We start from the raw sequence: 22,617 nt of genomic DNA, 5'->3' as shown, positions 1-22,617 counted from the left end.
TAAAACAGATAAGCAACAAGGACCTACTCCATAGCACAGGGAACGATACTCAGTATCTGATAATAACCTTTAATGGAAATACATACACACATACATTTAATTGAGTCATTTTGCTGTACTCTTGAAACATACTGTAAATCGACTTCAATTAATAAAATCACACTTAGGAGTTCCCATCGTGGCTCAGTGGTTAACGAATCCGACTAGGGACCATGAGGTTGCGGGTTCGATCCCTGGCCTTGCTCAGTGGGTTAAGGATCTGACGTTGCCGTGAGCTGTGGTGCAGATCACAGATATGGCTTGGATCTGGCACTGCTGTGGCTGTGGCATAGGCCAGCGGCTACAGCTCCGATTTGACCCCTAGCCTGGGAACCTCCATATGCCGCAGGAGCGGCCCTAGCAAAGGCAAAAAAGACCAAAAAAAAAAAAAATCACACTTAGAAATTGCTGTTTATATATTTTAACACGTTGATACTATTCCCCAACAAACAGGAGGAGAACCGAAGGCTGCAGGAGACAAGCCTTACTAAGAAAGCATAAACCTGCACGCTACAGACAAGCTGGAACCCGACGGCACTCAGATGCCGCTGGGGACCCGCGTCTGAGACACCAATCACCTCCCCTCGAGGCTGTGCCTCCTGCGTCAGGAGCAGGCTGCTGCCGGCCACCCAGCAGTGCGGCATCCATGCTTCAGAGTCACCCTGCCTGTGCCCGATCAATGGACAGAGCCCACTTCTCGCTGTCTGTCCAGTCCAGTCTACCCTCCCCGCTCTGGTCGGCCCCCGCCAGTCCAGACCACCAGCTCTCACCCCGAACCAGGCAAACCTCCTGATTCCCTGGCCCCGACTTCTTCCCCAGCCTCCTTCCCAGCCCAGAAGTGCTACTCTCTCCTTTGCTGGGTTTTGGGAGGGGTGGTTTAATATAGAAATGTCACATGGTGGGGACCTTAATCTCCCCAGACGATACAAAGGAGCTAACGCGGAAAGTACTGTCCCCATTGCTGCTCCCTACTCGGGGTCTGAGGACGGTTCACACTCTCACCAGGAAGTGCCTTCACGCGGGCAAGGAGACACGCACACCGTTGCCTGCCTTCAGCACCACAAACAGCGCCCCAACGCTGCGTTTTCCAGGGTGATTTCCCCTGTGGGGCTACTGCGCAGCCTCGAGCTAACATTTGACAAATCATCACTTTGCTGCCCTCTGGAAAAGGTCACCGTAACTTGTATCTCTCCCAAGAAGGTTTCCAGTGCACCTGTCTGCCCACATTTTGGCCAACATGAGCCACCACTCACTGTCTATCACCTGGGTCAGGCTGATGGTTAAATTCCACTCTTGTTCAGATTTTGCATTTCTCTGATTAACGACAATGGGCACCTCGTTCTATGTTTAGCAACCATTTGTACTTTTCTCCTTGGAAAACTGCCTGCTTGCATCTTTGGCCTCCTTTCCTCTGGGAGGTGTTCATCTTTCTCTCCTCATTACTTATTAGGTACACAGGTTCCGTGTTGTTCAGGCAGCAAATGCTCTTCCTGTCTTTGGATTTTTGGCTTTATTCAGAGTGGAGTATGCTGCACAGACGCCCCTAAATATTTACTCGGTAGAATCTGTCCATCTCATGCTCTCCTTTACGACCCCAGAATTTAGCCCATGTCTACAAAAGGCTTCCCCCCACACCCCTCAGTGATAGAGAAAATCATGTCCTCTGCTCTTCTATTACTTTAAATCCATCTGGGATTTATTTCTGAAGATGTTATAAACTAGGGACTAACTGCAGTTCCCGTCATGGCACAGCGGAAATGAATCCGACTAGGAACCACGAGGTTGCGGGTTCGATCCCTGGCCTTGCTCAGTGGGTTAAGAATCACGGCGTTGCCGTGAGCTGTGGTGTAGGTCGCAGATGTGGCTCAGATCCCACGTTGCTGTGGCTGTGGTATAGGCCGGCGGCTACAGTTCCAATTTGACTCGTAGCCTGGGAACCTCCATATGCTGCGGGGGTGGCCCTAAAAAGCAAAATCAGTCAATCAATCAACTAGGGACTAGCTCTTTTCCCCACTCAGAGATTTCATCCTATCATTCTCTGGTAAAGTCTATATCATCTATATAATAAAGGCTAAAGCCCTTAAAAATACTAAAGCTCTTTCTCAGCCAGCCCCCACCTACCATCTAGCCCTGTGACCTGCCACTTCCTTCCCCAGCCACACTCCACTCGGAACAGCCTCAGAAGACTGCATGCTGTTCCTGCGAGCGCCACGCCCTGGCTTCTGTTGCCCTCCTGACTTAGAGAATAAGTCCCGTTGGAGGTCTGACTGCCGCCCTCATCGCAGAGGCTTTTCCAGTCCCCTTTCCAATCCAAGGGGTTCACTCTTTCTAGAGTGAGCACAGGTTTACACCAGCAGTAAGTCCGACTGCAGGACAGGCCTGACCTCCCGGAGGACAGGGAGTCCCCTGGGAGCCGGGGCACTGCCATAAGGTCCCTCCTTATCCCAACACCGAACACGGCGCCTGGCGACCTGCAAGGGCTGAGGGAGGCCGGGGGCGGGTGTGCTGGTCACTCGAGAGAGTGAGCAAGTGGGTGGCCAGAGGCGGGGAGCAGCGTACAGAAAACCCAGCCGCACTGACCAGGAGGACGGGCCCTGCGGGAAGCAGGCCATGTGACGAGGGCAGTGACTCCTCTCACCACGCCTGACTCGTGCCACAAGTTCTTTGTTAACATCCAGCCCCTCGTGTCGCATGGCTCCGGGAATAAGGCTGCACACACTTTCCACGACCCTTGAAACTCCCTGAAGGAAGCACCATGTACGTTTCTAACGCGAGGAAGCTGGAGCTCCGAACTGAAATAGTCTGTCCGAACCTGCGCGCTCTTTCCACCGCGTCCGTCCACAGCTGCAGAAGTCAAGCCACCCAGTGAGGCAGGAAACGTGTTCTGGAAATGACAACTAGACATCATCACAAGAAAGAACACCAAACATCAATCGTTACTAAATTCAAGCTGTATCTTCACACTCTGCCACTGTCCAGACACCGCTTCCTCCCTTGGACTCGGAGGGGACACCGCATCCGCCCCAGCACAGCCTTTTGCTCAGGCCACTCGAGAGGGCTTTCAGCACGACTGGAGCCCCAGGGCCAGGACCTGCCTGTCACCTGTGCCCCAGCACGATGCTTCAGGGACGAAAGCTCTCAGGGATCAGTGTTCAACAGCATTAAACAGGGCAACACTTCTGAACAAATGCATGTGGGCAAACCTCTCGAGAGCCGTTAAACCATTCACCTTCTCTTCATGAAGATGCTTTCTCTTGGCAATTTATTCTACAGGTATAATTTCAGAGAAGAAAAGCTGCACGAACAGAACTGACCTTTCCAGTATGATATACAGCAAAAAAGGAACAACATTACAACCATAATGAGCAACTCACTGTCTGAAGTTACTGAACAAGAGGTGAACATGTGCACGACTCAATACTGGGTGGAAAACATGATGCCGTGATACGGACACATGCGCAATGTCTGAATATACACACACACAGGTATACACACGCGTGTGTACTATACACCTTAAATATATACATACTTAAAACAAGAATGGGAAAGGAATGAGTAAAACTTAGAAAGGTCACTTACAAATGACCTTGTTATAGTACACAAAATATACATGTAAAATCTATAGCTTACTTCAAAAAGTAGAATAGGAAACACTAAATAAAATTAGTAATTACATGTTAAGAACAAAGCTCATCTGACTGATTACTTTACTTCCCAAGTTCAAAACAGATTAAAAAAAAAAATTCCGGAGTTCCCGTCGTGGCGCAGTGGTTAACGAATCCGACTAGGAACCATGAGGTTGCGGGTTCGGTCCCTGCCCTTGCTCAGTGGGTGAAGGATCCGGCGTTGCCGTGAGCTGTGGTGTAGGTCGCAGACGCAGACCTACACCACAGCTAGGTCGGATCATGTGTTGCTGTGGCTCTGGCGTAGGCCGGTGGCTACAGCTCCGATTCAACCCCTAGCCTGGGAACCTCCATATGCCGCAGAAGCGGCCCAAAGAAATAGCAAAAAGACCAAAAAAAAAAAAAAAAAATTCCACTGCTGAGCTTATGGTTATTTCCATATGACATTCATCCACTTTGAAAGTAAGAACCTTCAAATTTTAGCATGATTTTTTTTAACCCTTTAACTTTACAGTATGAGATAGAAGTAAACTTAAAATTATGTATAACAGAAACTATACACTGAATGAATCTAGAAAAGATCCACGGTGAAAAATAAACTTTAGGCTACACCCAATCAGTTTGGAATAATTTATGTCTATAAATAAAATACACATATTTAACCTGCCATCTGAAGTGTTAAGGGCAGAACAGCCACACCCTGCAGAGGGCCATGCAGGCTTCTCGGCACTTGTGCAAACTCACTTCAGAACACAGCACCGTGAGATGCACTATGAAGCCTATTTTATAGAAGAGAAAACGAGCCACCTCTCCAAGGTCATGGCCAGGTATGGGGCAGGGGCTCGACCAGAACTCTGGCTCAGAGCCCACACCACAGGCCATAGGCCAGCTGACCCTGCTCCAGGGGTTGCAGGAGGCACTGCAGTTGTCACCGACACCGCCAGGTGGCAGCACAGGGTATGCCCTCCTAGAGTGAGACTGGCTCGGCTTCTAGGTATCTCAGGGAAGGAGGGAAAAAAACCAGAGTCCAGGGAACTCACTGAGGCCGAGACTAGGTTCCAGACCTGCGTTAAAGGGTTATGTTTTTGTTATTGCCAACCAGTGGGGTCTAGACAAAATAACTGACATTTCTGCATCAGAAATGAATATTAAAGCTATTAAACAAAGAAGAGCATTTAAGTGTTGTCAGTAAGAAGGTTATCAATCAGCTGTAATTTTTGGGAGGGCTGTGCTGGCACCATGCAAAAGTTCCCAGGCCAGGGATCAAACCCACGCCACAGAAGGGACCCTCACCACAGCAGTGACAACGCCAGATCCTTAATAGTCAGGCCACCAAGGAACTCCAACTCGCATAAATTAATTAACACAGGAGTGCTACTATTTCATGGCTTTTACTATTCTTATGTCAGATGTAAACAAAAGACTAAGAAAACATTTCCTGAACTACACTTGGTCTCGGCCCACTGGTGCAGTGGCCAGCACACCGATGTGTCCAGGCCCTCCTGGGGGACGCGTGGCCAGCGCACCACTATGTCCGGGCTGCCCTGGGGGACATGGGAGGACACAGACGTAACAGGCCCATCCCGAAGAACTGGAATTATCCTGCTAAAACGATACGACAGCATATACGTGTCAGATTATAGTTTGTGGAGGTTAATTCCAATTCAGAAAGTAATATTTTGCATATCATTTATTTATATAAACAGGTTTACCATAATTTTCATTTATCCTTAATTTACACGGAGATACAAGTAAAACAGCACTTATAACCCTACTGAGATACCACTTCCTGCCAGGAAGGCTATAATTAAAAAGTCAGATAATCACCACCATTGGCGAGGATGTGGGGAAACGGGAGCCCTTGAGCACTGCTGGTGGGATTTTAAATAGTGCAGCCACCGTGGAACAGTGTGGCAGCGGCTCAAAAACTGAAACAGTTATCATCTGACCATCTGCTTTTAGGTGTAGACCCAAGAGAAATGAAAACATGTGTCCACACAAAACCTCTGCCAGAATCTTGAGAGTGGGCATTACTGCAACAGCCCCAAAGGCAGAAACAACCCAAGTGCCCCTCAGCTGGTGACCAGATAAGCACAGAGGATGCAGCCATTCCATCCTGAATGGAATTGAACTCGGCAATAAAATGGAACAAAGACTGACGCCGGCCACAAAAGGTGCCAGGCATGCACACACACCCCCCCCCCACCCACCCGGTTCTATTATTCCATTTATATGCGATGCCCACGGGCAACTATGTCAGATTTGTGGCTGCTTAGGGTTGGGGTGCGGAGATGAGAGGATGATAAATAACTAAGGCTGTGGGGTTTCTTTCTGAGCTGATAAGACTTTTCTAAAATAGATGGTGGTGATGCCTACACAGCTCTGAGCAGACTAAAACCACCGCCCTGCACTTCACCTGGATGAACTGTATGGTGTGTCAATTACATCTCAGGTGCCGCTTGGCCTCCAAGCAAGGCCACGGTCACACATCTGCAAAGCCTCTTTATAAGTTCGTCAAGGTGAAGGGTCATTTATTTTTCTAGACAGCGGAGTATTTTAGATATTATTAAAATCAATATTTATCAATATTATTAATATTTAATAATATCTATTATTATTTATTAATATTAGCATGTAGAAGCAACCTGTAAGTTTGCTTCTACATAACTTTAGGCAGGAAACATCTATTTAGGAACTGATGATAAAAAGAAAAATAAATAAATATGCTCAATTAATTCTATTTTCCTCCCACAGATATTTACATTCCCTTTCTTAAGGCTCCAACTAATCTGGATAAAAGGTATATATAATTTACTTTAGAAATTATTTATGGGAGTTCCTGTCGTGGCTCAGTGGTTAACGAATCCGACTAGGAACCATGAGGTTGCGGGTTCGATCCCTGCCCTTGCTTAGTGGGTTAAGGATGCGGCATTGCCGTGAGCTGTGGTGTAGGTTGCAGACACGGCTCAGATCCTGTGTTGCTGTGGCTGTGGTGTAGGCCAGTGGCTACACCTCCCATTAGACTCCTAGCCTGGGAACCTCCATATGCTGCGGGAGCAGCCCTAGAAAAGGCAAAAAGACAAAAAACAAACAAAAATTATTTATGATCTTTCTTAGATAGTCTTTGTTATGTGAGTAGCTAGAATCTCTTTGAGATAGATTTTTATACTTGGTATGAGAAAAAAAAATTTCCAGGAAATAATTTTATTTCCAAACATAAAATCTGTCCTTTTATATGACAAGAAAAATCTCTGAGTATCAAAAAGTACACGGTCCAAGGAGCAAAAACCACTGGCCTCAACAACAAAGGCAGAGCATCACCTGGCAGCAAGGATTTTAGCTGAGCCCACGGGGGGAGCTGAGCACGGCCCCTGCGTCACAGTGACGCTGCAGCCAACCTGAATCCAACAGTCAGGTCACTCTGCCCACCCCCCTCCCCCGCCCCCCATGGAACAGTGCAACCAGCAGCCTGGCAAGGGAGGTGACATCAAACTCCTGATATGACATTTGCTCATGACCATGCAAAACTGCCGCTTCCATTTCACTTGGACCCACCTTGTCAGATGTGTGAAGAGAGTAAAGAGAGAGAACGTTAAAAAGCATGTTACCACCATGCACAAAAGTAAACTCGAAATGGCTGAAAGACTTAAATATACGACAGGACACCATCAAACTCCTAGAAGAAAACATAGGCAAAACACTCTCTGACATCAACATCATGAATATTTTCTCAGGTCAGTCTCCCAAAGCAAAAGAAATAAGAGCAAAAATAAACCCATGGGACCTCATCAAACTGAAAAGCTTTTGCACAGCAAAGGAAACCAAAAAGAAAACAAAAGACAACTTACAGAATGGGAAAAAATAGTTTCAAAAGATGCAACGGACAAGGGCTTAATCTCTAGAATATATAAGCAACTTATACAACTCAATAGCAAAAAAGCCAATCAATCAATGGAAAAATGGGCTAAAGACCTAAATAGACTGTTCTCCAAGGAAGATACACAGATGGCCAGCAAACACATGAAAAAATGCTCAACATCACTGATTATAAGAGAAATGCAAATCAAAACTACCATGAGATATCACCTCACACCAGTCAGAATGGCCATCATTAATATGTCCACAAATAACAAGTGCTGGAGGGGCTGTGGAGAAAAGGGAACCCTCCTGCACTGTTGGTGGGAATGTAAACTCGTACAGCCACTATGGAGAACAGTTTGGAGATACCTTAGAAATCTATACATAGAACTTCCATATGACCCCGCAATCCCACTCTTGGGCATCTATCCGGACAAAACTCTACTTAAAAGAGACACGTGCACCCGCATGTTCATTGCAGCACTATTCACAGTAGCCAAGACATGGAAACAACCCAAATGTCCATCAACAGATGATTGGATTAGGAAGAGGTGGTATATATACACAATAGAATACTACTCAGCCATAAAAAAGAATGACATAATGCCATTTGCAGCAACATGAATGGAACTAGAAACTCTCATACTGAGTGAGATGAGTCAGAAAGACAAAGACAAATACCATATGATATCACTTATAACTGGAATCTAATACCCAGCACAAATGAACATCTCCACAGAAAAGAATATCATGGACTTGGAGAATAGACTTGCGGCTGCCCAACAGGAGAGGGAGGGAGTGGGAGGGATCGGGAGCTTGGGGTTATCAGATACAACTAAGAATAATAGATTTACAAGGAGATCCTGCTGAGTAGCATTGAGAACTATGTCTAGATACTCATACTGCAACAGAACAAAGGGTGGGGGAAAAAAATGTATACATGTAAGAGTAACTTGATCCCCATGCTGTCCAATGGGGGGGAAAAATAAAATAATTAAAAAAAAAAAAAAAGCATGCTACCAACACGTAACGATTAGCGCAGTGATACTGAGCTGCCTAAATTTAACAAATACTGGGTAACCCAAGAGGCCAGCTGAGAGTTCTGGATCCTGCTTCTATGCATCTGGTTTACATTCTGTCACTTGCATTTGGTGAATCTGACAATCACAAACCCAGTGGAGAAATGATACTGCTGAACCAAAGTGATTCGAAGCTTTACTGCCAAAGGAGTAGATGCGAGACCAGTTTAGCCCCAACATCTCTCCTGAGGCACGTCCCAGACCTGTGGCAGAAGTGACCTCTCCTGAGCAGCTCCGTCACCTCCTCCAGCCACACTTAACTTCAAAGGCAAGGTCGGCCGGCAGGTTTAACTGAGACTCTGCCCGGTGGCACAGATGGGAAGCAGCCATATAAACATGGTAAACAAAAGGAAGTGCTCGCAGCAGTGGTTCTAAATCGGGCTCATCATCAAGAAATCACACATTTCCTGGCTCCAACCTCAGAGAAGCCCCAGAACAGCATCCTGGCAAATCCCGCCTCCACAGCCCCTCCCGCTCACGGCCACAATCACACCTCTTCTAGAGGTCCCAGGCCTGCCCCTCCCCAACCCTCCCCTCCCAGTGCTTCTCCGCACCTGCACCTGGAGCCCTCCGCTCCAGGAGCACCACTGACCAGCAAGCAGAGTGCCAGGGTTCAACTTTGAGTCTGTGCCCAGGACGTGACCTTGGGCAAGGTCCTCGATTTCTCGTGCTTCACTATCCTCATCAACCAAGTGGGGTGATAGCAACAGCACAGGCAATTCATGGGCTGGGGAGACGGCCGGAAAGCTCCCTCTGTAACCAGGCGGTCACGTGGAGGGTCCGGGCAGACAGCCCCCTGGTGGGAGCTCCCAGTCTCCACCGAAAACTGCACAAAAGCAATGTGGATGCACGCCCGCATCCTAATAAGAGCCTAGCGGGTGGGTGAAGCCAGGGTGACGCAGCTGAGCGTGGGCCTGAGCCAGCAGAGCCAGAATGATGTGGGCATGGCAGGCAATGCAACTGCCCCCAGCCAGGAGCAGCACTGGGCTGGGGATGCACCCCAGGCAGGAGCTCTGGGCAGGTGCTCGTTTGAAGATGACGACGGGCAAGAGTGTCCTGGTCCAATTGCGCACTGGAGGATGTCGTAAGGACACATGATTACATGGGTTTATCTCCCCAGCCCTATCTTGAAGAAGGGCCTAGAAGCAATAGCACCAAAGCAACAATCAACACATCTGGGCCCAGATCTGGTTAATAACATCTCCCCAATAAAATAAACCCACGGTTCTTCAGGAAATGGCTAATTCCAAGTCAGAGACAGGAAAGGCACAAAGTGAGCCTGGAATATACAGCTGTGACAGAAAGAAAAAAGGACCCAAAGGTGGATGGGGAGACATCTACAGGATACAGGAGCCAGCCCCTGGGGCGCCCACTGGCCAAGGGTGAGCCCACAGGGCTATGCAAAAGACTAATGACAACAGTGAACTATAACACAATTAGCCAGAAACAAAATGCTCCCCTGAGTCCACGGTGACAGTCACCAGGGGAGAAGGGAGGAAGAGAAAGCTTTTCTTCACACGACAGTGCCAGGTAAGAAATGGAAGGAATGACAGTTTTTAAACCACCACACGGCAATGACCAGGGGCACAGCAAACCCACAGATGCTGAACCACCGGGTGGCCCTTTCCTGGGAAAGACACTATGGGGTACACATCAGAGCACCCCCCACACAACGCTTCCTAGTCGCAAAGGGAAAAGTGGCCGAACCTCAGTCACCCTAAGTTGCCGGCAGAGTGTGAAACGCTCTAGTTCCTGTAGATCACCGTCTGCTGGTTCCTCAGGAAGTGACACACAGAACCAAAACCAGAGGCAGAAACATAGAAAACACCGAACCTAAACACAGAACCAAACCATAGAACCGAAAATTTCAGTGAACCTGATGTAGAATAAATATAAAGAAAACCACACATAGGTATCTCGTAGCCAAACTTCTGAAAAAAAAGAAAAGTCTTGAAAGAAATCAAAATACTTGATGAAAAACAGAATTAAAAAGAGAAATAGAGAAATTCACAATTACGTGAAGTTATTAATAGTCCTTTTTCAAGAATTACTAGAATAAGTGAAAGGAAAATCCGAAGGATACGGAAGACTTGAAAAGCATCAAGCAAAATGACCTGATATGTACAGACCACCACAACAAAGAACAGCAGAATACACATTCTTTTTTTTTTTTCTTTCTAGGGCCGCACCTGTGGCACATGGAGGTTCCCAGGCTAGGGGGTGAATCAGAGCTGCAGCTGCCAGCCTACACCACAGCCACAGCAATGCCAATCCTTAACCCAGTGAGTGAGGCCAGAGATGGAACTCACATCCTCATGGATACTAGTTGGATTCTTAACCTGTTAAGCCACGATGGGAACTATGAAATACACATTCATAACATACACATAACAAACAGGCATCAGGACAGATGGCAAGCTGAGCCATAGAACAGTTTCAATATTGGGAGTTTCCGTGACTCAGTGGTTAATGAATCTGACTAGGAACCATGAGGTTGTGGGTTCGATCCCTGGCCTTGCTCAGTGGGTTAAGGATCCGGCATTACTGTGAGCTGTGGTGTAGGTAGGTTTCAGATGTGGCTTGGATCCCGCATTGCTGTGGCTCTGGTGTAGGCCGGTGGCTACAGCTCCGATTCAACCCCTAGTCTGGGAACCTCCATATGCCGTGGGAGTGGCCCTAGAAAAGGCAAAAAGGCAAAAAGACAAAAAACCAGTTTCAATATATCTAAGGGAATGAAATCAGACAAAGTATGTTCTCTAATCACAACAATGTCAGTTAGACATCAATAACCATGTCAACAGAAAAAATCAGGAACCATACATCACCTTGATAGAGGCAAAAAAAAAAAAAAGCTTTTGACAAAATCCAGCACCTATTCATGATTTAAAACACTCATACATACACACAATTCTCAGCAAAACAGGAATGAATGGATGGGAACCTCCTAAACGTGATTAGAGAACACTTGAAAATTCTATAGCTAACATCAAACTTAACAATCAGAACCAAATACATTCCCTGCGATCAGAATTAAGGCAAGGATGGCTGGTCTCACCACTTTTACTTAACACTGTCTGGAAGTCTCAGGCAGTGCAATAAGACAAGGAAAAGGAAGGCATCTGTATCAGGAAGGAAGATGTACATCTGTGCTTATTCACGATTGTGTATGTAGGGAGTCCTCCTAACGCCACAAAAACCGTACTAGGGACAAATGCATTTAGCAAGGTGGCAGCTAACAAAAATCAATGTTCAAAATGCAACGGAACTCCTCCAATATTAGCAAAGAACAACTGGAAAGTCAATCTAAAAAACAATTCCATTTATAATCAAAATAAAAAATGTGAAATAGAGTAAAATTTAACAAAAAGTGTACTGAATTCATACACTCGAAATGACACACACTGCTGAAATGAACTCAAGAAAACTTAAGAAAATGGGAAGACAGTGTGTTTACACAGGAAGACTCGATATTCTAAAGCATCAATTCCTCCTAAAATGAGCTATAGATGCAGCAGAATTCCAAGCTATGGCTAAGCTAAACCTTAGTTTTTTTTTTTTAAGAAATTGACAAGTGATTCTAAAATTTACATAGAAATGCAAAGAACCTGGAATAACTAAAACAATTCTGACAAAGAACAACAATGTTCAGTGAATTACACCGCCAGATTTTAAGATTTATTATAAAACTACAGTGATCAAGACTGTGTCTGGCCTAAGAGACCCTAAATCAATGGCATTTGTGTCACAGTAAGTCAGTGGGGAAAGGACAGACTTCAACAAATGGTTCTGGAACAACCAGATGTTCTTGTTAAAGAATGAAATAAACTCCTGGGAGTTCCTGTTGTGGCTCAGTGGTTAATGAATCCGACTAGGAACTGTGAGGTTGCAGGTTTGATCCCCGGCCTTGCTCTGTGGGTTAAGGATCTGGAGTTGCCCTGAGATGTGGTGTAGGTCGAAGACGCAGCTGGGATCCCATGTTGCTGTGGCTCTGGTGTAGGCTGGTGGCTACAGCTCCGATTCGACCCCTAGCCTGGGAACCTCCATGTGCCGCGAGAGCAGCCCAAGAAAATGGGAAAAAGACAAAAAAAAAAGAATAAAATAAACTCCAACTTTTCCCTCCCATTTATACTATTACTACTTCTAATAATAATTCAAAATGAATCACAGTAAAGCTATACATTTCTAGAAGAATAAGATAGAGAAAAAATTTTCAACCACAACAAAGGCAAAGATTTCCTACCTATAAAAGAAAAGAATTATAAATTGGTCTTCATCAAAACGAAATTTCTTGAAAGACACCATTAAGAAAATGAAAAGGTAGGAGTTCCCATTGTGGCTCAGCAGAAACCAATCTGACTAGGATCCATGAAGACACAGGTTCGATCTCAGGCATCACTCAGTGGGTTAAGAATCCCGAGCTGCCATGAGCTGTGGTGTAGGTTGAAGATGTGCTTGGAGATCTGGTGTTGCTGTGGCTGTGGTGTAGGCCGGCAGCTGGAGCTCTGATTCGACCCCTAGCCTGGGAACCTCCACATGCCGTGGATGCAGCCCTAAAAAGACAAAAAAAAAGAAAGAAAATGAAAAGGTAAATCACAGACTGGAAAAAAATATTTGCAATACAATCAGAGACAAAGGACCGTAGTCAGAATACACAAAGAACTTTTACAGTAGTAAAACTAAAAGCCCAACAGGAAAATGAGAAGAAGATTTAGATACTTGACCAAAAAAAGACCAATAAGCCTATGAAAATACACAAAAATACATCAGTTATCAGGGAAATGCAAATTAAAACCACAAGCAAAGAGTGATTCACATTAGAAAGGCTAAAATTAAAAACTGACAATACCTAGAGTGTTAGCAAGGATATGGAGCAACTGGAATTCTCATACATTGTCGGTGGTAAAATTAAAAATCCAGCCATTCTGGGAAACTGCTTGATGGCTACTTAAAAGTAAAACACACACTTACATATGGCCACCAATTCAACTGCTAGGTATTTACCCAAGAGAAATGAAAATACACGTTCTCACAACAATGTACATAAATGTTCACAGCTGCTTTATTTATAATAGCCCAAAATCTGCCAACATCAATGTCCATCAATAGGTGAATGAATAGGAGTTGCCGTCGTGGCTCAGTGGTTAAAGAATCTGACTAGCATCCAGGAGGAGGAAGAAGGTTCAATCCCTGGCCTTGCTCAGTGGGTTAAGGATCCGGCGTTGCCATGAGCAGTGGTGTAGGTTGTAGACGCAATTCGGATCCCGCATTGCTGTGGCTGTGGTGTAGGCCAGTGGCTATGGCTCTGATTCAACCCCTAGCCTGGGAACCTGCATATGCTGAGGGTGCGACCCTAAAAAGCAAAAAAAAAAGGAAAAAGTGAATGAGGAGTTCCCGTCGTGGCGCAGTGGTTAACGAATCCGACTAGGAACCATGAGGTTGCGGGTTCGGTCCCTGCCCTTGCTCAGTGGGTTAACGATCCGGCATTGCCGTGAGCTGTGGTGTAGGCTGCAGACGCGGCTCGGATCCTGTGTTGCTGTGGCTCTGGTGTAGGCCGGCAGCTACAGCTCCGATTCGACCCCTAGCCTGGGAACCTCCATATGCCGCAGGAGCGGCCCACAGAAATAGCAAAAAGACAAAAAAAAAAGAAGAAAGAAAAAAAAAGAAAGAAAAAGTGAAAGAATAAATAAATTGTAGTTTTCACAAAATGGAATAATACTAAGAAATTAAAAAAAAAAAAACCCAGAATACACAGAACATGATTGAATCAACAAAACACGAGCAAAGGAATCCAGTTTAAAAAGAGTTCGCATCATGCTTTCATGAAATTCTACAACAGCCACAACTCACCTGGGGTGACAGAAAGGAGTTTAAAGGATGCCTAGCCTGGGATGCGGGCAGGGAGCTGACAGCCAAGAGGCACAAGGGAACTAGGGCAGGGGCGGGGGTGTGTGTTTGATAAAAACACTCTGTACCTTAAATGGAGTAGTATTTACAGGAGCGTATACATTGATCAAAACTCAAACTATTTAAGTAGGTATATTTTACTTAAATCATGTAACTAAGTTGATTTTTTTTTTCCTTTTGTTGGCCGCCCCACAGCATACGCATTCCCAGGCCGGGGATCAGATCTGAGCCGCAATTGCGACCTACACCGCTGCTTCGGCAACACCAGGTCCTTAACTTAACCCAGCGTGCAGGGCCGGATGCAACCTGCGTCCCAGGGCTCCAGGGACGCCACTGATCCTCTGCACCACAGGAAGAATTCCCAAAGCTGATCTCAAAAAAGCAAGCTGTGATCTGCAAGTCCCTCAGACTTCACCGGGCGTCACCTCTGTCAGGTGCTAAATGTGGGTAATACTTAATTTCTCACTCCACAAAGCATCAAGCGAGATCAAGGTACCTCAAAGTTGCTCTAAAGTTGTTAAGTGACACAACGAGGTACAGCGTTCCTATTACTTCAGGCGTCAGTCAGTGCGTGACTACGGGATTAGCCTACAGAGTGGGACATCATCTAAAGACAAGTCTTCAAACCTCACTGTCATCATCACTGCTGCACCCATCAATCCTGTAAGGAATTCAATCAGGGGATTTCTCTTTTACCCCCGGGTGCCTGGCCCACGAACGGTGGGGCTGCAACAAGCCTGCAGAGACAGTGGGAGCAGGAAAAGACAGCCAACCCCGGGCAACAAAGCCAGGGTGGCCTTTATGGACAACCCACGCGGGCGCGTGATCGTAGCCAGCAAATCAAACCAGACTCAGGTACAGAACATGTGTATTTTTCAAACATCCCAACTGTAAGTGCCCTGGGCAAGATGTATTTTTATGACAGTTTATACACAGCAGCTCGGGTCTGTCCACCACCACTCAACGTAATTGCTGTTACCTCGTGCCAACAATGTAAAATGACAGCCCTGTCCTATCATTTGCTGACCAATACGACATTCCTAGTACAGTTGAGCCAGTCACAGATGGTGTACTTCAAAGCATGTCTGTGTTTTACAGTTTTCCAGATTTGAGAGTTTTCCAGACATATGGACGCCGGGCCTGAAACTGTGCTTCAAATCTCCAAATCTAAATCAAGTTGCATAAGATACATCGAAATACGCTTTACCGTATAAAAATAACCATCAGTAAAAGCTCACTTAACACTCAAAAAATTGCCTGAAAGGAAGTCTGTCAGCAAAGGTCTTTCAGCTGGACGTGCAGGAAAAACGTGCCTGACAGTCCCAGGGTCCCCAGGAAGAGAGGGACTGAAACCCACAGAGTTATGCCCCGTCACAGCCAGTCCCCCCACCAGCACTGCCAGTGACAGGAAAAGGCAGGCCGGGATGTGCCCCTTGGTGACAGGGGAGGTTGCCGTTCCCTGTTTTCAGAACCTACAAGGCAGGTTAAAGCTGAATTATCAGCAGGGGAATCGCCACAGGATTTGAACACAGCTGGGACAGACACTCCAAGAGCAGAGCAAGAGGTAGGAACACCTTTCCTCCAACCCAGCAAGCATCTGGAGGTCACACCTCTGCCCAGGTGAATGCCTGCTGGCAGGTGGTGCCCAGAGCAACAGGCCACAGGGGAGGAGCTAAGAGGCCAAACCTCACCTAAGCTGGCGCCAGGCCCCTACGCACAGATACTGGCCAGAGCCTCTTCTAGCCAACCAGCTAACCAGCTTACCAGCTAACCAGCGTGTGCTCACCGAGAGGAGTCAGCACTCAAGATGAGTGCTGCCAGCCACCAGCCCCCAGATAACCCAGTGACATGACTCTCAGGAAAGCCCAGCACCCCCCCAGCAAACTGTCAGGTCTTCACTCTGTGCCTTCTAGCCAAGGCAAAGAAATGCCTAAGACACCAAAGGACTATCAAGACTTTGTGTTAACCCTGGGAGCTGGTCATACCTCACCAGCACTGCGTTTTCAAAAAACTGACAAGTACTGCTCACTCCTACAGGCGGTACCTGTCTTGGCAATGCCCACTCTATAATTGCGGTAGACTGTAACATACGTAACTCCTTTAAAACATTAATTTTTAACAAATCATTAACTACTGACATTCAAATCTAAATTCTAATTTAGATCATTAAAAGATTCAAGAAAAAATGCTATCGTTTATCAATAACTATGCTATTTAACAAAAGAAAGAACTGAAAAAAATCAGTTTACCTTGTATTTGCAGGCTTTCCCCGATAATATTCTTTTTAAAAAATTTTTTAGCAACCTTGCATTTTACTCTTGGTTTATTTCTGGCCACAGCCACGACATGCAAAAGTTCCTGGGCCAGGGATCGAACCCGTGCCACAGCAGAGACCTGAGCCATGGTACAGACAACACCAGATCCTTCATGGGCTGGGCCACCAGGGAGCTCCTCCCTGGTAATATTCTTACAGTTACACAGAAACTAGCAGCATGGAATAAACTCTGCCCAAGATGGGAAGGAAAAGCCTAATAAACAAATGGTACTAAGACACAGAATTGCAATTAATAAAATATCGGAAGCATCTCTGCATCTAAGGCATTTTTCTGAGAACGGAAATGTTCGTTTTTCTAAAGTTACCATAAATGCTCTCCCTCGATCCCATGAGCTTCAAACGCTGCTGACGCCCAAAGTGCAATCTCCACCCAGACCTCCAGGCCTCAGGCTCTTATGTGCAACCACATCCTCAGTAGCTAGAGGGCGATTTGAACTTAAGGGCCCTGTGCCTGTGCACCCCCCACAGCCCAGCCCCTGTACCCACTTTCTACCAAACAACCTGAGGGCAAAGGCTAAACTCACTGCTCTACAAAAACGCCCCGGGGAGCTCCGTGTCCCCGGGAAGAACGTCTGAACTAAGGGCGGTCAGGGCCTCCACACGCTTTGGCTACATGGCTCTCACTCCACCCTCCCTGTCAGTCTTGCTCACCACCAACCTCGTCAAGGCCATTAACTGCGCTGCCTCTTTGGCTCTGGAATGTTCTTTTCCCAGATGTCGCATGCTGCTTCCTGCTGGTGTTCAGGCCGCAGTTCAAAGGTCAACTCTCTAGACGGGACGTCCCCGAACCTTCCTATGAAAATAGCCTGTGTCTCTCCCTCTACCTCTTTCTTCTTGATGTATTTTCTCCGGCGAGGCCACTACTCTTTGAAATCATTGCAGCCTGCTTAGCTTTTTACTGCTCGTCTTTGCTACGAAAATGCTGCTCTGGGGACGCCAGGCTCGGTCGGTCTCCTCATCACTGCGCCCTGTCGCCGGGGCCAGCCGGCAGCATCTCGGAGGTCACATCTCAGGTTACAAGGTGATACACGTGGCCCTAAGATGTTAAGTTCCTGAAAACGTTCCCTCCAGGAAACTCGTGGTAGGAACTCAACCATCCAGACGTGAGGTCTATTTATTCTGTGGTCTCTGCCTGCGATGCTCTCCCCTCCCGCCCAGACTCTGCACATTACCCACTCCTCTTTCTTCACGGTCCTCACTGCTCTCCAAAGTCATCTCTTTAATCTGCTTACTAGTTTGTTTACCACAACCTACAATTTTTGGCTTTAGTAAAACAATAATCGGCTCCTTGGATCCTTGCAAGCGCATCAAAAGGACTTCCTGATACCCACTCCTGGGCATCTATCCAGAGAAAACCATGACTGGAAAAGACACACGTACTCCAATGTTCACTGCAGCACTATACACAACAGCCAAGACATGGAAACAACCTAAGTGCCCATCGACAGACGGGTGGATAAAGATGTGGAACATATATACAGTGGAATATTACTCAGCCAGAAAAAGGAAAGAAATAACGGCATTTGTAGCAACACGGATGGACCTAGAAATTATGCTCAGTGAAGTTAGTCAGACAGTGAGACACCAACGTCATATGCTATCACTTACACATAGAATCTAAAAAAAAGGACGCAATGAACTTCTTTGCAGAACAGATACTGACTCACAGACTTTGAAAAACTTATGGTTTCCAAAGGAGACAGGTTGGGAGTGGGGAGAAGGGCTGGGAGTTTGGGATGGAAATGCTATAAAACTGGGCTGTGATGATCATTGCACACCTATAAATGTAATAAAAATTCACTGAGTTAAAAAAAAAAAGACTTCCTGATATCACAGCTCATTCTTTTTTTTTTTTTTTGGTTTTTATTTAAGGACCGCACCCATGGCATATGGAGGTTCCCAGGCTAGGGGTCGAATTGGAGCTGCAGCTGCCAGCCTACACCACAGCCACAGCAACACCAGATCCAAGCCACATCGGCGACCTACACCACAGCTCACAGCAACGCCTGATCCTTAACCCACTGAGCAAGGCCAGGGATAGAACCCGCAATCCCATGGTTCCTAGTGGAATTCATTTCTGCTGTGCCATGATGGGAACTCCAACACAACTCATTCTAACCCCTTCCAGCCAAGTGACAGTGACTCTTGGAAGGAATCTGTGTATCGCGAACTTTTGTTTTTTCTGTTACAGAAGCTCATTTATTCAGGTGTCTAAACACAGGCAAGCATCCAAACGAAACAGTGTGTAAAGTTTTTTTTTAATAATCATCTATTTTCCTTCTTCAAATCTCATTGCTGACATTAATTAAGAAACAATTTTCTAAACTACCATCATCCACCCAGTTATACAAATGGGTCAGTATCACGGCGGGGGGCGGGGGGGGGGGGGTCCTGGGGGATCAAGCTGTTTGACACAGACTGGGGTGTGGAGGCTGCCAACCACCGCTGGGACCACCTGATCCAAGCACTGGCTCAATCTCTGTGTTCCTATTACATTCACACATATATATCTCATTACATATCCCAAGGCCACATGTCACACACGGAGAGAAAAACCATCCACCAAAGCTCAAAAACCTACAATGAATATCCAGTTATCTTTTCTTCTCTTCGTGAAAGATGAAAAGTCCTAGTTAGGATATATTTATCTCACCTTCAATAATCAAAAATGACTGCGGGCAGGTCTACAGTGTCAGACCACCTCCAAATATCTCAGCCTTTGCTACTCTGAATATGTTACAGAGATTCGATCCCATCCCTGGCCTTGTCCCACAACTCTGCACCCCCAGTCCTTTCCCCCTCCCACCCCACCCCGCATCTCCAGGAGCATCTGTAGGGCAGAGACTTCATCACCGGCGCCCAGGCTGGAGTACACGGTGGGAACTGAGTATGTTAATAAACCGCTTCCCTCCATCTTCTTGGTAAGTAGATTAAGTGCAACTCGAACGAAACCCCAGATACCCTAACAAAATGCCTGTCGATCTTACTCCGTTCCTTTGTACACAGGAAGGCCCGCTTCCACTTACACACACCCTACCGTTCTCAAGAGGTGCTGAGAAGAAAAGAGAAACTTAAGACCTCCGGGCCTCCAACGGTGTGTCTCTCCCACGACACAGACTGACTGTGACCCGGTCTGATGTCACCCTCTCCGGTTTAAACCCGACACCAGGGAGGGCCCCATCACCTCCAGGATGAGGTGACACTCGATGTGACACAGAAGGTCATCTGTGCCCCGTCCCCATCCAACTCTCTGGCCTGGTTTCTTGTGGTTCCCTGACACCTGCCATGGACTATAAAGCCTGGGCTCTCAGGCCCCCTGCACCCCCCGGACCCTCTCCCGAGCCACCTCACAGCACCCTATGTGCCCACCTGGCAAACAAATGCCTTCAAGGCCTTCACAACTGAGCTGCAAGGAAGGACCAAGCTGGGTGCCTCTGTGCCCCTAAACCGAATATTAAACGTTGCTCATTTTTCTCTCACCCCCAGTAGAAAGTGAGCCACTGAAGGACAGAACCTCTTTTGAATCACAGCAGCAAGAGGAGCACACAGCAGAAGCTCTGTAAGTAAACTGAATAAATTACTACATGGCCTGAATGACTTCAATTTTATTATAAATATAAAGGTTTTTGTGAGATCATCTGGTCAAAGAAGCACCACTCATGGATTTTATTTCTAAGAGAAAGTAATCTGGAGTTCTAAATAAATTCTTACAAATAAACACTGACTCGAACATAATAAGCATGATCGTAAGACGCCAAAACATAATGTGAATCTGTAACTGAGGTGTACGTGTTACCCCAAAATACCAAGAGAACCAAATCCGGCACATGATTCCTGAGAAAGAGAAAGACCCAGCACCACCCATGAAGGCAAAGCCCTGCTCGACCACTGTTGGGAGGATTTAAAATAATTTTTCTCAGACAAGCTCTGCTCACCGCTTTGCAAGGCGTTATTATACAAGGGTGACGAGACAGTCAACTGTCCTCAACGACTACTGTAACGTTACATTTATATAATCCCTTTGCTCTAAAGGGCAATTTCTCATCTTCTTAAATGGGGAAAAGATTTTTTAAGCTGCCACATGGGTAAATGAGAGAGTTCCGGCGATGGGGCTGCCATGGAAACCAGAAGGGGAGCTGCCAACTGGACAGGATGCGGGGAGGGAGGAGGCCGAGGAGAGAGGACAAGGGACAAGGCGCTGGCCCCGGGCTCAGCTTCTCCGTCCCACACCCTCTGCGGCCCCACGGGAACAATGGTAACCGGGGGTCACTGTGCGCATCCTGAAAACCCAAGAAGCCCACGTCCCCAGGAAGACCCGGTCCCAAGCATGATCCACATGCCCGGCGCTGTCCTCCAGGCCAAGGCTGCAGCTGCTTCCAGCACACGACGTCCAGGCAGGAAGAGGGGAGCCTGGGCCCAGGACCAAGACCCCAAACCAGCAGACTTCCCCGGCCGGTGGAGCCGCAGTTCAGGGGCTCAGACTGTGGGACGCAGAGGGAAGCGGAGAGGCCTGAAGCCGCCCTCCCTCTCTGCTGGCTCCGTGACCCGCCTCCTCGACCTCCGGAAGGGGACGAAGTCACTTCCTCCAGGGGTTGTTGCGCAAATTAAATTACGCAACACGGGGATGGAAAGTGGAAGTGACCACCCGGCACGTGGTCAACTACACACGAGGAGTCGTCTGGGAGGTGGGCCCCCATACGGACGGACAGAAGAAAATCAGGGGGACCCGAGGGTTGGAAAGGTGCAGGCTGTACCCAGGCTGATAACACCACGGCACTTTGCTATATGTTGTTCGCTTAACACAGGCGGGGGAAAAAAAAAAAAAAAAAAACCACAGTCAACAACCCACTACCACCAACCCCAGGAAAACAATACGGCAACTTATTCCATGATCCTGGAATCCACAGAGAAGTTCAAAACCCTTAACCCTTAGCTCTGGCTCATGGCCTCTTCAGCATCCAGTAACCCCAGCCCTGGCTCAGCTCCCCCTCACATGTGTGCCTGCGAGCCGATAGCACCGTAACCTGTGACACACAGCACGCTTCCTCCGTCACACATGAGCCCAGAAGCCCTCATGCTATGTTTCCCGCCCACTGAAACCCCACCAGTCACTCACCCTACGAGCCTGCCCGCCTCCCTGGCAGATACCAGCACACCCACCTGCCTGCTCCAAGGCCCACGGTTTAAACCCAGACTGACAGCACCTCCTCATGCTGACTGGCTTTGCCCCGTCCGCCTCCTCACTAGATTCTAAGCTCAACATCATCCAGTGCAGGTGTCAGCGGTCGGGTGATGCAGAGACCACAAAACACGGTAAGATCAAGTCACCCTTCCTTAGGTACAGGAACACTCTCCTTGAGGGTAAACACATATTTCCACCATCCTTCTGTGTTTCCAACACAGCTTTGCCGCCTTCTACTGTAACCAAGCATGGGAATGGCTAGCAGCAGGGACGTACAATAACTATACTGCAATTTTTAAAAGATCTTCCTTAACCTGAAAATGAGGGAGTTCCCGACGTGGCTCAGTGAAAAAAGAATCTGACTAGCATCCATAAGGACGCAGGTTTGATCCCTGGCCTCGCTCAGTGAGTTAAGGATCCGGTGTTGCTGGGAGCTATTGTGTAGACTGCAGATGCGGCTCGGATCCTGTATTGCTGTGGCTGTGGCGTAGGCCAGCAGCTGTAGCTCCGATTTGACCCCTAGCCCAGGAACCTCCATATGCCTCGGGTGCAGCCCTAAAAAGACAAAAAAACAAAACAAAACAAAAAACAAAAAAA

At 47.1% G+C, this 22,617-nt stretch overlaps 1 protein-coding gene across 3 annotated transcripts in view; it reads right to left on the bottom strand.

Moving 5' to 3' along the window:
- The window catches only part of CAMSAP2 (calmodulin regulated spectrin associated protein family member 2), an 86,807-nt gene that overhangs the window by 48,927 nt on the left and 15,263 nt on the right, over positions 1-22,617 (bottom strand). The gene's annotated exons all lie outside the window — the stretch shown is intronic.

This window comes from Phacochoerus africanus, chromosome 12, assembly GCF_016906955.1.
Source record: "Phacochoerus africanus isolate WHEZ1 chromosome 12, ROS_Pafr_v1, whole genome shotgun sequence".
Lineage (NCBI taxonomy): Eukaryota > Metazoa > Chordata > Mammalia > Artiodactyla > Suidae > Phacochoerus > Phacochoerus africanus.
This window is presented reverse-complemented; position numbering and strand designations above follow the sequence as displayed.